General features: G+C 41.2%; 1 long non-coding RNA gene across 1 annotated transcript in view; it reads left to right on the top strand.

Annotated features, from left to right (window-relative positions):
- The first annotated feature begins 8,649 nt into the window (after positions 1–8,649).
- The window catches only part of LOC141981668 (uncharacterized), a 192,741-nt gene continuing 186,254 nt past the window's right edge, over positions 8,650–15,136 (top strand). The window contains exon 1 of the long non-coding RNA XR_012637873.1: positions 8,650–8,882. This is a non-coding gene — a long non-coding RNA (uncharacterized LOC141981668). The remainder of the gene's footprint in view (positions 8,883–15,136) is intronic.

The raw sequence follows: 15,136 nt of genomic DNA on the forward strand, positions 1-15,136 counted from the left end.
CTTCCCAACTCTGCCCTCCTAACCCCAGAGGAAGCATCCAAGACTCCATCCTTCCACTGACATGTGGGGACACAGAGGAGTGAGGTTGGAAGAAGACATCCCTGTATGGGTAGATTGAGTCACCTTGGCTGAATTGCAGCTGATGAGTTACAATGGGCTGATGTCCTCTTGCATCATTTCACTGTAGCCCGCTGACAGCTCTGTTACAGAGAATCATTGGCTGAAGACACCTTCCTCTTGCAGGCCACTGGAACTGAAAGCTGCAGAGACCTGCACAATTCCTCAGCTTCCCACTGCTAAAACTATTGGGTTTTGTAGGGACTCTGATTGAGCCTGCCTCATTTCTTTCCCCCAGGGCATTTCTGCAGCTGGTACTGCATCCCCTCTGAATCTGTCAGGCCAGCAAGAAACTCCTCTAGGTGGGAGTAGATGCCAACCTGCCTCAAGTTTTTTGCCACTCAGTTGCTCCTTTTGAAATTCTTCCCCAGTCTCTTTATCTGAGCAGGTCATTCTCATGTTACTTACCCATCTGTAAATTTGATAGGGAATTATTATTTGTTTTACAGTTATGCCTTGAGGCCTCAACCAAGATCAGGGCCCCATTTTTCTAGGTCTTATACATACACATATGTAAGAGACAATCCCTGGCTAAAAAGAATTCATGATCTAACTAGACAAGACAGGTAAAGGGAATAGTATTATCCCCCTTTACAGAGAGGGAACTGAAGCACAGACATGCCCAAGTGACATGCCCAAGGTCACACAGGAAGCCTGTGGTAGAGCTAGGAGTTGGACCCAACTCTCCCAAGTCCTCACTCAGGATCGTAACCACAAGACTGTCCTTTCTGTCTGCCGCAGAGCTGGAGCTTCCAGGACCCTGGGCAGTCTGGAAGCCCCAGCTCTCAAGCTCTCTGAGCTCCTTGGCTCCTACCTGGCAGGCTTCAGGTAGCTTGGGGGAGCCTCAGAAACATTTAGAAAAGGTCAAAATGTTTTCAGTTTGACTCTTTCAAAACAGAATTTTGGAATTCCCATTCCACAAGAAATTTCAAAATTTCATTTTTCATTCCATTTCAGAGTGATTTTCTTTTTTTTTTTAATCTCAGAAGTTCCCGCAGAACAGGAATTCCAGTTTCTGGCCAGTTCTCAGAATGAGTTTGCCTGAGTATGGGCTGAGTAAAACTATGGAAGGGGCCTCAGGATTTATCCTAATCCTAATAAACTTGGATGAAACAATAAAGAATAAGGTCACACCCTTGCTCAGTGACACCCAGCAAATCATCCTAATTTCTCTCCTACATAGTACCTGCTGTAATTTATTCTCCTATTTATTGACTTCATTATGGTTAGATTTCCAGATTTTGAAGGATCTCTGTTTGGCTCACATAACTTCTCAAACCTTGCCATTTAGCTATATTGGTTTACTTCTTGTCTTCCGGGTTCCCTTTTTGTTCACAGGTATGCATGGCTTCTGAGACTTTATTATTGCCTTCTTCAGTAGTATCCATGCCAATTAGACTTAGCCCTAAACATCTGAACGTAGGATTTCTTGGTTTGATTTATAAGGGGAGTGATGGTCAGCCTTATAATGAAACTTTGATTGCAGCATGACCTATGGAGGGATGGCTGTCTTTCCATAACAAAGAACAGCCTTAAATTACCATGTTTAATTAATGTTATATTTTGTGAATATGGAAGATAATGCCAAAAAATAACATATCAATTATAATAGTTCAACGGGATATGTCTTGCAATTTAAAGTCACCTAAAAGTATCTGCCCTGATTCATTCACTTACACAAGTATAAATCAGTCATAACTCTACTGAAGTTACTAGACTTACACTGGTGTTAAACTGAGAAATTGAGAGAAGAATCACACCCTAAGTCAACTTCCATGCAGTCGAAGAGTTCTACAAAGCTGGGTAAACACAGAAAGAAAAAGAGTCGTGACTTTAGTCAGTGGTCACCACATGACATTCTTAAAATGAATGAGATGAGCTTCATGACGGATGGGTAACTTGGATTTCTTTTCATTTACTGCAGTATCTGCTGTGGTGGCAGGGGGAACTATGGGATCTGAAAATATGCAAAAAGTGAAATAATGCTTTTTTTTTAAATGGAGAGCTTGTTCTACCACTTAGGCAAAGAGAAGCCTGATTTCTTTTTAAAACACTGGAATATTAGTTTTAATTTTTGAGAACATTTTCTTTATATAATCAAGATATAATGGCTAAAATTCTGCACTGTGGTGTGGCCACTGTGTGCTGCATTCCCAGTAAAAAAAAGCCCTAAAGCAGGCATAGGAAGGATCCTGCCTACCATAGAAGGATCATGCCAGTACAGGGTGATCATAGTGTTGCCAGTGTAGGAAGTGTGAAGTGAAATGGGCATGGCAACGGCTCTCTTACACCTGGCTGATCCATTGTATTGGTCCTTTTTTGGAGACATTGGCAATGGGTGTATATTAGAGCAGCCCTGGGTTGTTCTAACTTACACAGAGGAACTAGATCAGCACACAACAAAAGTTAACCCAAATTGATGGTCTCCTGCTATTATATAAATGCTGAACTGGAGCTAAGGCGTGTATTTTCAAAGCAGGAGATGTTGATCTTGTGATAATGTTTTATTATAATGACTTTGATCCTGATCCTGCAGTACTTCCACTCAGACAAAACTCCCATTGACTTCAATGAACATTTTATCTAATTAAGGATTCCAGAATTAGCCCTTTCATTTTACAGTATTAGGAAAAGGGCCTGCATGTGACATGGGGAAAAAATCAACTGAATAGCGTCAAGGGAGCCACATTTTGAAAAGAAAAAACTCTCACAATTGCACACTGATAAATTATGAGCAAAGGTTAAACTTATGTCTTTTTGGCACACAGAAACCCTTTCCACCAGAATAATTTTTTTCCAGGAAAATGACAAAATTCCAACAAATCAGTAGTATCTAGGATTAGAATAGAGTTCCGTCCAGCATGTTTTGTGCACCAGTGAAGTTAATGGAACTATTCAAATTAATAAGGGTTGGAGAATTGAGTTCTGTGATCAGAAAAGAATGAAATCTTTTCAGGAAAAATTTAAAATTCTCTCACTTGAATTACATATATTTAAACACATGCATTTAACACCAGTCCTGCATTCTTAAGAGTAAACATTATTTATTACTATCATTACTCTTTGTGCAATCAAAATTCCCATTTATTTCAGTGGAACTACTTGCCCACCTAAAGGTTGCAGCACTGAGCACATGCTATTTTCCTCCTTATTATGCTAGCAAGATTGCTTTTCTGAATGAGATTCAAGATAGAACATCAGCTCCTACATCAATTGCAGAGAAAAACCAAACAGCACCCAAGTATTACAGTGACTGGAACTATATAAATAGTGCAATTAAGACAGGTATATAGAATAAGGTAGGTGGAAAGCTGATGGGAAGTAATGATTATCTCTTGATTTTAGGTGTGTTTATGGGTCAGTGCTAAAAATAGTTTGAGTGGGGGAAAAGATTTGTTCCAAAGAGGTGCAAGTGAAAGTCTGGGCTGAAATTCACCCTCCTGCACCCAGTTAGCCTATGACTTCCAAACAAGATGCTTCCTAGATTTACACACACTAACTAGTCTACAGGATGTTTATAATGTTATCAAAGACACAGTGCAGAAACTGTCTTACCACCTACTGCATGCTGTTGTATTCCACAAAGCACAGCTCTAATTAGGCTGGGTAATGGATGACAGGGGATGGGAAGGCGGAGGCTCATAAACCACAGCAGGAAACAACAGGGCGAATTCGGCATCACCCTGTGGAGGAGGAACTTCACTTGCCGGGATAAAATACTGCAAATTCCACCCTGGAAGGCAAAGAGCCAGTCCACTGTGTTTCCTTCGGTGCCCTCAAGCACGTGGGGGATGCTGCTAGGGGAGATGACTTCCAGCCCTATAGGCTTCTTCCATTCCCCTGTGCAGTGAGCGCGCTAGAGAGCCCAGCTGGGCTTTCCACCTCCCTGTCCTGCTGCTACCTGCGAGGGCAGCACAGGCCCCACGCCTTCCAGCGGCAAAGGGCGCTAACTGTGGTCACTGGGAAGCTTCCCTTCTCCAGGGAGCGCAGATTCCCTTGACAGAGAAGTCGTGCAAAGACGTGGGAGGGGAAACCGAGGTGGGAAAAGGGCATAGCCAGCCACCAGCCCAAGGCACTGCGTTCAAACTGCAGGCTCTAATGGCAGTTCCGTGCCAGGATTTACTAGACCAAGCACACACACGCACACTTGATCCTGAGGGGGAAGTTTATCCCGTAGCCAGTGGATAAAGCTTTTGCAGGGAAGAAGGTTTGTGTGCAGCGATCACAGCAGCAAGAGGGAGGAGCCTCTGCACAGCACGAGCCCAATCGTTGTGGTTGGAAAAACAGCCCAATCGTTGTGGTTGGAAATGTTTTTAAAACGAGGGGGAGGGGTCGGGGGTCGACTTTAAAATGTAAATTCTAGGGGGAACCTGTTGAAAAAAATGTTTGCTGCAAATGCAAAATGCTGTTTGCTTAGTTCCTGTGGAATTTCCTAGAAATCTTACTTTATTATTTGATGCTACGAGAGATGAACCATACTCTGGTCCTGTCATAAAATATCAGAAAATATATCATTTTATAGAGAAACTATTAATCAGCTGTAGGCGGACCTGTTCTTGATTTGCTGTCTTATTGAGTTCACCTTAAAACCTCTTTGTTATCTAAACTGGGGCTGAATCCAAAAGAAACGGGGGATTTAAAAAAAAATAATAAAAAGGATTTTCACACTGGGACACGAGATTTGTCCAGGAGGTTTGTTAACTTCACGCAAGATTTCTAATCATTACCTAAATAATGTCACATTTCCTGCTGTTGTAACCAGAGAAGGATTGCACCATTTTTTCCGTGTAAAAGATTGTTAACAAAAGCTCGAAAAGGAGGACTTGTGACGTGTTGACTTATTCTGCAGACTGATGCTGCAAGCCCAGAGGAAGTGAGCTGACGACGTTTGAATGATTAGTGAAAAGATCACCCGAATAAAAATATTAACCTGCAAGTTACCTGCATTTTTTTTAAAAAAAGAACAAAATGACTTTGTGATTACATTCCCTGAATTCAAATGTATGAGAAATCAAGGGCTGTACAATATTTCGCACCGTAATATGGCTAATTTTCCTCTACAAAGACAGTAAATACGGTAAAACATCCCTATGTTCCCAGTATGCACAAGATCCTGCTTCCATTGGACCCAATGGCCAGACTTCCATTAGCATCAGTGGAGCAGGATCGGGCCCAGTATCTGTATTGTCGATATGGAACATCCTGTGTACTTTACGGTAAATGGTCCCGTAGCCTTTGGGATAAAACTTTCCGTAACTTTCTAGGGACGAAAACAAATCCTGCTAAACGCTGGAAGGAAGCGGTGCTTATTATTCAAAGACTGTCGTTAGAAAAGGGGCAATTGTTCTGATTCGTCCTGTTTCTCAGAGATGCGGTCAGGGACAGCCCGAATCACACTTTGGCTGTATATATCGAAATTAATGCCCTAGTTCCCGATGAAGTGAGCTGTAGCTCACGAAAGCTTATGCTCAAATAAATTGGTTCGTCTCTAAGGTGCCACAAGTCCTCCTTTTCTTTTTGCGAATACAGACTAACACGGCTGTTACTCTGAAACCTAGTTAAAATGAGGCTCTCTTCTTTCCTCCATGCCTTTCTGTGGATTTTAGTCATTTTGGATTTGGCATTTACTGCAAGGCGGTGGCATGGTACGCCAGGTATTTTTATGCCTCATCTTCAGTCAGCTGCCTAAACCGAGAAGCACTGATCTTCATATTTTACAAATACACCAGCTATTAAAGACATATTTATCCATATTACACAACTGTATTTTAACCGAAGACTTAGCTATTCCTTAGGAAGGCAAACTGACTCAGCAATATAACACGAGGTTATAATTCAAATTTAAACTGTATTTGTCCTAAATATACTTGGAGGGGTTGGATAAGGAAGATAGTCCTAAAACCATAACATGTTTTGTGTTATACCTGCTGCTCTTTTGTAATTCTGCAAACGTTGTCTGCAAACGTTCTGTTGACATGTCCCTAGTGTTTATCTCCTGTTAGCAATTTGCACCCATCACTAGTAATGGAGAGTCGTCATCATATAAAGAATAGTTTTTTAAGTGGCTTATTCTTTCAATAAACTTTTAATATATGTTAATGGCATTTTGAAAACCTCTGTCCCTGCTTTTTTTTTTTTAAGAGCTAACAGCAGGGTCAATGTTTTAAATTAAACTGATTCTTTTATGGGTTTGCGTTACAACAACCTTTTCCCTCTTAGTTACATAAATAAATAAATAAATAAATAAATAAATTTAAACGTATTTGTGAACATTGGAAGGGATGTAGAATTTTTCTGGCCTTTGTTCAAAAAGTAAGTTTTATGCCCCCCTGCCAAGGCATGGACTCCGTATGCCGTCTCTGAGCCAACCGAATTGGGTGTCCTTTCTGTTTCACAATTTCAAGCAATCCCATTGGAGCCCATATTCCAATTTGAAAAGGTATTTTTAAAATGCGTTTTTACCTCTTGCAGCAACATGAAAAAGAGAAGGGCTGCATGAGCCGCAAACATGGCAGGCAACTGGAAAACGCACTACCGTACGGTTGTTATTAATACTGGAAACTCGGGTGATGTTTGTTTAAGCAATTAAATATTGATCTTTCACCATCCCTCTTGTAACCATCCAATATAGTTCCGTGGCCAGGTACCTTTAATTGGATTTTGAAAGAATCCAGTGTTTATGAGTCTTCCAAACGACATTGTAAAAACCTATTTAAGAAGTTGTACAACCAAAATATTGCTTTTATTGCCGATTTTTAATGTTAGTAGGTTCTACTCCGGACGTCAGCGGAGCGTGTTAATAGCATGAATTTATAAAAATTCCCCAAAATTTTAGGATGCGGGGGGGCAGTAATGGAAAAGGTGGAGTAAAGCTGCTGACACCAATCCCTTTCTGCGATTGGAAAGTCGGGTTTATAAAGTCATGTAACTCCGAGAGGCGATGCCACAGCTATGTTTTCTTCTGATAGGAAAAGCAATTATCTTTATGGATGATTAATAGCTCAGTCCAATTCAACCTTTCAGTGTGCCCCTTCTCGCACCACTAGTTTTAATTGTTTTAATTTGACCTTTATTAATGTCTGCCCTTACAATGGAGCCCAACCAGATCTGTACAACATCAAACCAAATCCCCGTTTGAAAGGGAAGAGAAGACACTCTCCTCTTTCAGTTCTCCTCTCTGGCTTTACCGGGGCTGTTGTCTAGCATGAACCGGTACTGGAAAGTACACCTAACCGAACACTAGTACTGAACCTTATGACACGAAGGGGAGGCAGAAACCAGGCACAGACGTTTTGCATTGTAGCAGCTATTTGTGCTTATTTATTTACATCGTAGCAGTTTTTTTTTTAAAAAGGAAGATAAAAACAATCTCATCATTTGGAGTGGGGTGAAAGTGGATAGGAATCCGGACTGTCTCGCGCTCAGTATGTTTAGTCATAATTTTGCCTATTCGTTAACATTTCCTCGCTCGATTTACCATCCTAGCCGCTTGAAAGAGATACAAAACCCTGTGTACTGCAAGCTAAAGCATGTGGATCCCTCCCTCTTCCTGGGTGTTGGTCCCCATCTCTCTCTTTCTGTATAACCTTGTCTACAATACAGGGATTTCTTAAAATATCTCCGTATCAGTTCTAATACTGGGTCAGCTTAGGAGCCTTCATGTAGATGATCGCCTAACCTTACTCAGAATATGATGCTTAAAGCACCAGTGTCCCTCTGCAGTACGCTCAAGGCAGCGAGCCCTGGTAACGATGAAGCCCCGGTGGGAAATATTTGCGAAATGTCTCGTGTCTCTCCTTCTCTCTCTTTGAGACGAATTCTCTTGACTGCGCGACCACGGCACAACTGGGAGGTGGGAGGGCTGTGTGAAAGGGTGGCTTTAGGCCACCGCTAGCCCGTCCTGACCATGGACCGGTTTCCCGACGGGCCAGGTCCCCTGGTGTGAATTAGAGCCCCCCCGGGGGGGTTTAAGCCAGATGCCAATGGCCCCAGGGCTATTAGGGCAGCCTGGGATGGCGGGGTGCAGAGAAGTCTTGCCCGCCCACAGTCCTCCAGCCCCGCCCTCCACACTGGCAGCGTGGACCCGGTGCCCTGTTACGCGAGGATGCTCCCACGCTCAGTTTGTGGTCTGCCTTCAGGGCGGCACCGGCTTTGCGCCAGCCACCACGTGCCCCGCAGCAGCCCTCAGGCAGGGGCGAAGCTGGCCTGCGTCTCTCTTTGTACCTCCCTGGCTCTGTGTGCGCGCGCCAGGGGGGTGACGCACAAGATCACACTGAGACTAGCCCGGGGCTTTCCCCGGCCGCTGCTCCAGGAAGGTGGGAGGGCTGGGACTGCAGGAGCCGGAATTCACACGGGGCTTGAGAGCCAGCCAGCCGCGGGCGGAGTCACGTGCCTCCGCGGCCGCCGCCCGCCCAGCCGCGCGTTCTCGAATGCTAATAGCTTGGGAGTTCCAAATCCGAACGCTGGGAGTGTGTGTGTGTCTGGGGGGGGGAGGGGTCTCCTTTCCTCCTCTCCCGCGCGCCCGGCAGGAATCACCCGGCTCTGCAGGGTAGGGCGCTGCGCTATCACCTGATTGCCACGCGCGCCGCCCCCATAAGTAAGTGCGGGGTGGGGGGGGGGAATGGTAGTGTCTGGTATATGACACCACCGCCCCCTCCCCTGTGTGCCTTGTGTGCGCTGCCTGCCAGCCTCACAGCTGCCGCCGCCAGGGAAGAATGCCTGCCTGCCTGCCTGCCGGTCGGTGCAGCCCCACTGCCTTGCTACAGGTGAGTGAATCCTTATAGTCATGCTGGGGCGGGTACACCACAGGGCTGCAGAGAAACGCGTTATCGCAAAGCCTCAGCGATCTCCCTGAGATTGCACCGGCTCGAGGTGGCTGCTGCCATTGCTGCTGTAAGTTTGAGCCCTGCTTTTTTTTCCATGAGCAGGCAGGGCAGTCACCGGCGCCACGCTTGTTAGCTGCTGATCAGGTGGCTTGTTTCCTAGATGCCTGTATAGCAGCAGGCAGTTTGGGGGTGATGGAGGTGTTGGTGTGCGATTCCAAGGGAGAGAGGGAAGGGGATGGTGATTTTCCCCTCTCGGAGGTGGGGCAGGGGTGGGCTAGCAATGCCCTTTAGCATCAGCCTCCAGCGGCACTCCAGCGTCGTGCACCTGGTGTTATCATTTTCTAGCATGATACAGTCATTAGTTAAAAAAAATCTTATTTTGGGGGGCGAGAGTATTTTAAAGAGAGGTTTCTCTTTATCAGTTCACCTTTTTGCAGAATGTATTGTAAGGAGGCATTTAGGTATGTGAAGGTAAAAAAAATAATTAGGGGAGAAAGTTTTACACTACTTTAAAGTACTGTCTCCTTTATATGAGACCATACACATTAACATGTAAATACAAAGCTAATGATATCTTTCTCTGTTAGTGCTGCTTTGTAAGTACATGCATTGTATTTTTGGTTTTCTTCTTAGTGTGTGTGTGTGTGGGGGGAAGGGGGTTCTTAAGCTTTATCTCTTTTTCATCTTCTTGCAAGAATGAAAAGAATATATGATTTTGTTCTACATTTCTGTAAAACCAATGGAGGAAGCAATCCTAGGAAACAGAAAGTATCCTCATATAATGAGCCCAGTGATGGTCAATTTGATTTGTCAGATGCCACAGAAGTGTATGTCAAATTGTTAAAATGCAGTCTGCAAAGAAAGAGACATGGGAGTAATCAATAGAGGAAGAAATGAGATGTAATGAAACTGTATTGTGAGTGAAGGCACTAAAGGCTACTAACTCAACATACTATAAACTCACACCACTTCATATCAGGATATGTTATGTAATTTTTGTGAAGCTACTCAGGTACTCTATTGTGGACTGATTTCATTAGTTCATTCATTAGCCTGGTTGAAAAGATGCTTAAAAATAAGCAAAAACTCAGATTAGTAAAATGGGTGTGTCAGCCACTGACTCTCTTGTTAAGATTTTCTCATGTGGCTGCCCTGTCTCGACTGAACGTTTGCTGACTCTGAAATGAAGATGGGCGTAGCCAGGGTGGTTGACTTTTGCCAGCAAATGTTGAGGCACTGATACCTGTAGAAAAAACACATAACACTGAAGGAATGTGTCCTCTAGCTAGACACCCATGTTTGCCTCCAAGCAAACAAATGTATTTTGTCTGTTCATCAAGAAGATGTTAATTTAATTTCGAATGATATACCGAGTGTAGAATCTGGTTAAAGCTCAGCATAGACGCTGGGGCTGGCAAATGGGATATGAACCATTAATTGCATTTTCCTGGAAACTAAAATGCGCTAAAAGCCACGAAAATAGGACAGTTTGTAGCAAATTCAGTCCCCACCTTAATGTTGTAAATCTTAGTGGAAAAGCAAAATAAAGCAAAATGCAATGTGAAGAAGCTTACAGGCTTTTGTCATAATTATTTAAATGATAACTAAACACTTTCTCAAAATGGCATTCAGGGATAGGACACTAATCTGGAGATTATTTTTGAAAGGAATGAGCGTATATATGATTAAAATCTGTCATACTTTTAAAATTAAAGTTTTAGCATGTAAGGGTTATTTGGTGGAAAAAGCATGTTTGGTATTTTAGAAATTCAGGCATTGATGAATAATATGAGAGACAACTCTGTGATCGTCTTATTGCTAAAGCAGAAACTGTGGCACTTTCAGTATTAACTTTAAAATTGTTGTTTTAGCTCATTTTGGGGAGAGGTTGCCTTTGTGGTGGAGTGGGTTATGTGTACCAGCTCTGTACCTCTAGAAACCCCTGATTAAAATTTTGATTAAGTCACAAGACAAGTAAATTTGACTCAGCCTACTCCTAACTAGTCTCCTCAGACATCTAGCTCAGAGACATCATACATGTCTAGCTCAGACATCATACAGTTTTGCATGATTCGGAGTCTCTGCTCAGAATTTGAGAAGGGCCCATTTCTGGAATACTGTGTGGAATCACATAGTAATTGCTGTGTGAGATTGAGGTGCATTGGCAGAGCTAGGGCGGGGGTGAGAAAGAGGTGGGGAGAGACAACCTGCGTTAATATCTGACTTAAGCCAGAGCCCTCAATCTTTAACGTTCATGAAACGTTTACAGAATTCGTCTGGAAACCATATTAAGAAAGCAAAACACAACAGGCCAGTATTTATTGTCATCATTAAATTAAAGTACTCTAATGTTAGTGTAATAGCACTTCTCAAAAAGTGCTTCTTTCCTACACTATTATGTGGTGCATGGGTTCCTTATGCATCTAAACATAGTGACTAGAGAGTGTATATAGCCTTAACTTGTGATCTATACCTGCAATAGTAAAATTATATCCCCTGGACACTGGGTAAACTCCCTGTAGAGTGCACACTGTCTTGAAATACAATTCAAGGGGGTAAAATACTCCACCCTCCAAAATAGACCTACAGATGGAATGATTTTGAGATTTTTTTTTTCAAAATTCAGCCAAATTTATGTGATCACCCAATTCTAGCAACTTTCTGATTATAAAAAATTAAGCAAAATCGCCCTTCAGAATGTGTTTGTGATGAGTTTTGTGGAATGCTGCATAAATGTCAGTTTCTTTGGAGGAGAGGCTTACTTCCAAGCCTATATTTTTGCAGGAGTTGTGGTGATTGGAATGTGTGTGCTCTGGAGTCTGCTTAGTTGCACAGTAATTGCTGTGTGAGAATGTTCCAGAACAGCACCTCCTCAAGTTATCTCAGTAAATATGGGCACAGTGTTGTGTGTCTGAGCATTCCAGAACACCCACCTACTGCTAGATGACTGTACAAGCTGAATAAACAATCAGTTTTTAACACTGATACAGCAAATCTCAGTTTAGTCCACAAGGGGATTATTAACATAAAGCTTTTGCATTACATTTTCATGGTGCAGAAAAACCTTGATTGTGCAAGGGGAGCTTGACTTTCCTCTTGTAGTCATTCTGCAATAACCCACATTTAGTTATGGTTTGTTCAGTTTGTTTGTGTTTCACAAGGAAACTACAGAAAACATTTTTGCTGAGCAGCTTATGCAGTACTGCAAGTGGTTATGCAGGAATATGAAATTAAGTTGCCACATCCTGAAAGATGTAAAAATAGTAGTTACATTTGTTCTCTTTTAAACAAGCCCTTTTCTTCTTGCTTCTGTAGTTTAGTTCCCTTCTTACTATAGGAATTAAAATACAACACTACTCAGCAGAATAATTCACAAAAGCAGTGGCATGGAAAAGTATTCATACAAAACATTAAATATCGACCTTTTAAAAGTTCCTTTTTCTATGTTGACTTAAAAAAAGAGAGAGAGACCTTGATTCAAATATCACCTGGGTGCACTGTCATCCATACCAACCAGGCAGAAGTATTACTACTTAAAGGTGTACGGCAACGGGGTGGAGGGAGAATTTCCCCTTTTCAAGGGGGCTAGTCATAAATAATACTGCTCTGTTATTCATTAATATGCTATTTTAATTATTTCCAACATGTCCCTAAATCACAATTATTATTTAAGAGGTTAAAATACCTAAATTGTTTCTTTACTTCTGGCAGCTAACTCTTCTCTGTCTTATATGCTCTATATTAACATGAGAGCACCAGTGACAAAAATAAAAGAAGCTCTATTTTTATGCGTGAATCTAGCAAAACCAATAAATAACCATCTGTACAAATACCTGCATCTTGAACGTCTTCAATACGGCTGACATTACTACTGCTTCCTGTATTCAAGTCAGTGCAGCATGTAAGTACCAGAAGTACTTAATTTTTGTGGATTTCAGAAGATGTAATGATTTATCTAAAAGACCAGTTGATTGCATCAAAAACTCCTGAAACATAGCATATTGTATATATCTTGAGCTGTGATAAGCTGTACAGCCTTATCAGCTATACCCCAAAGTCTCTGCCAGCTTGAATTAGTGAATCAGCTTTTTTTAAATTTAACTGACAAATCATTTCCCAGGGATCCAAATCCTTATTCTACGAACAACCATTTAACTCAAATGTATACTTGTTAATCTTTGGAGATGTGATGGCCTTTACTGGTACGTAGAAATGGCTGAAAATAGGTACTGTAGAACCTCACCAATGACTTACTGAATTTTGACAGTTAATGAGTATGTGGGGAAAAAAACAAAGAAATGCAGGAAGACTAATGCATTACAAAATGTAAATTGTTCACTTATTTTGAGAGGAGTTTAGTTTTCATTTGATAATACTACTTAACATAATGTACTTTGGTAAAAATAATTAAACACTCCACAGCACCTTTATTATTAAATATTTTATTGAGAGCTGGGGAAAGTCTGCTGCACTTTCATGAAGACTAGCTAATGGTTGATTAATGGAATTCGTAGTCTGTGCCTTGGACTTTCCAAAGCCTATTCTAATATCTTCAAGTCTGTTGTCTTTAACAGTACAAATATTTACCTTTATGGAGGCGAAGACCATATTTCTGTTTTTTGAAAACTGAGTACTGCATAAGAGTAGACACACATTGTCTAGGTGTTCGCCCCTGGATAGTGACAAACTCAATAAAGCTTAAGCCTGGGAGAAATCAGGCCTTCATTAGGAAACCTTTGCCCTCCTGACTGCTTTCTGTTTAGTCGGATGAACTAAATACCACTTCATTTTGACTTCTGTAAACGTTTTCTTGCTATCTGCTGCTGTAAGCCAATCTTTCATTTTAAGGAGTATGCTGATCACTAGAAAATTTATTTTAGCCTAACTGAATGTATATAGTAAAGACCCCTGGAGGAGGAAAAACCCACCTTAGGGTACTCATACTTATGAGAGAAATTTCTTGGTCAGCATAGAAAATATTTACTGTTTCTTGACAGAGTATGTTTTAAATATTCTTCGTAGTATGAAGATTTGATTTCTCTACGTTTGTGTGAATAATTTTGTTATGACTTGCAACCATTGAGAAACAGACAAAAAATTGACGAGGTGAAGAACTTAGAAACACTAATGTTATAGTATATTAATGACTTAAGTTGATTTATCATTGACTTGGATTTTTAAAATCTGTTTCTTATCTCTGATTTGTGAAATCCTGGTTATTATTTTTGATAATATACACCATTACAAGAATGAATGCTCTCCCCCCCATATATAGCATGAATAGAGGAAAAATAATCTTCACATAATGAATCACTTTTTTTATTTTGTTTGCTGTCATCAGATAACATACCATCAGCCTCATTTTATGGCTTTTTTTTTTTTTTTTTTTTTTTAAATTGGACTCCTCTGAGTGGTTAAGAATTGGTTTCCTAGTTGTGGGGTGGGTGGGGAATAGTTTTTCATCATGGTAGAAAAAGTGAATAATAATCTGTCCCTTCATTGTTTCATTCTTGGGTTTTCCTGTTCGTGCATGATTTGGTTGTCAAGAGATTTTTGTGGGAATATGTTCACAGAACATACACACGTACTGTATGCAGTGTAACACAACAATACAATGAAATAAAGAACATTACAATTCTCAGTCAGCTGGGTGGGGCACAATGCAGTATTCAACTGTAAGCCTTTTGTCTAATAAAAAAGTCTGAAGCAAAGTGTCTACCAGTCAGCATTCCACTTGACCTTTTAAAGACACATTCATTAACTTTGGTTTTGTATCTTTCAGTTGCCATGCTATATGTTGGGATTTTGTGCATTACTAGGGAGTCTGACTTTTGCAGCTTTGGTTCATGTCATAGCGTGGCTAGTTAGAGAATCACAAATTATCTTTCAAACAATGCATGTTGAAATCACTATTAAAACTTCGGGCCGGGTGAAATCAATGTGTACCTTCTTCTTTCTCTCGCCCCTTTTTTAAGTTAAAAATGAGATATAACTAGCTTCATAATGGCTTCCAAATGGTAAAAGGAGACAACACAAATGTTGATATGTTTGAAATATGGCTTTTGAAGGCTCCAGTATTATCGCTGCTGTTGTTACTATATAATTTATATGGAACATACAGCTGTATTGAAAGTAAATGTTGACCGCTCTAAATCTTAGTTTAATGAGATGCTGGACTTAAAAGTTTGCATCAT

The sequence above is a fragment of the Natator depressus genome, chromosome 2 (genome assembly GCF_965152275.1).
Source record: "Natator depressus isolate rNatDep1 chromosome 2, rNatDep2.hap1, whole genome shotgun sequence".
Lineage (NCBI taxonomy): Eukaryota > Metazoa > Chordata > Testudines > Cheloniidae > Natator > Natator depressus.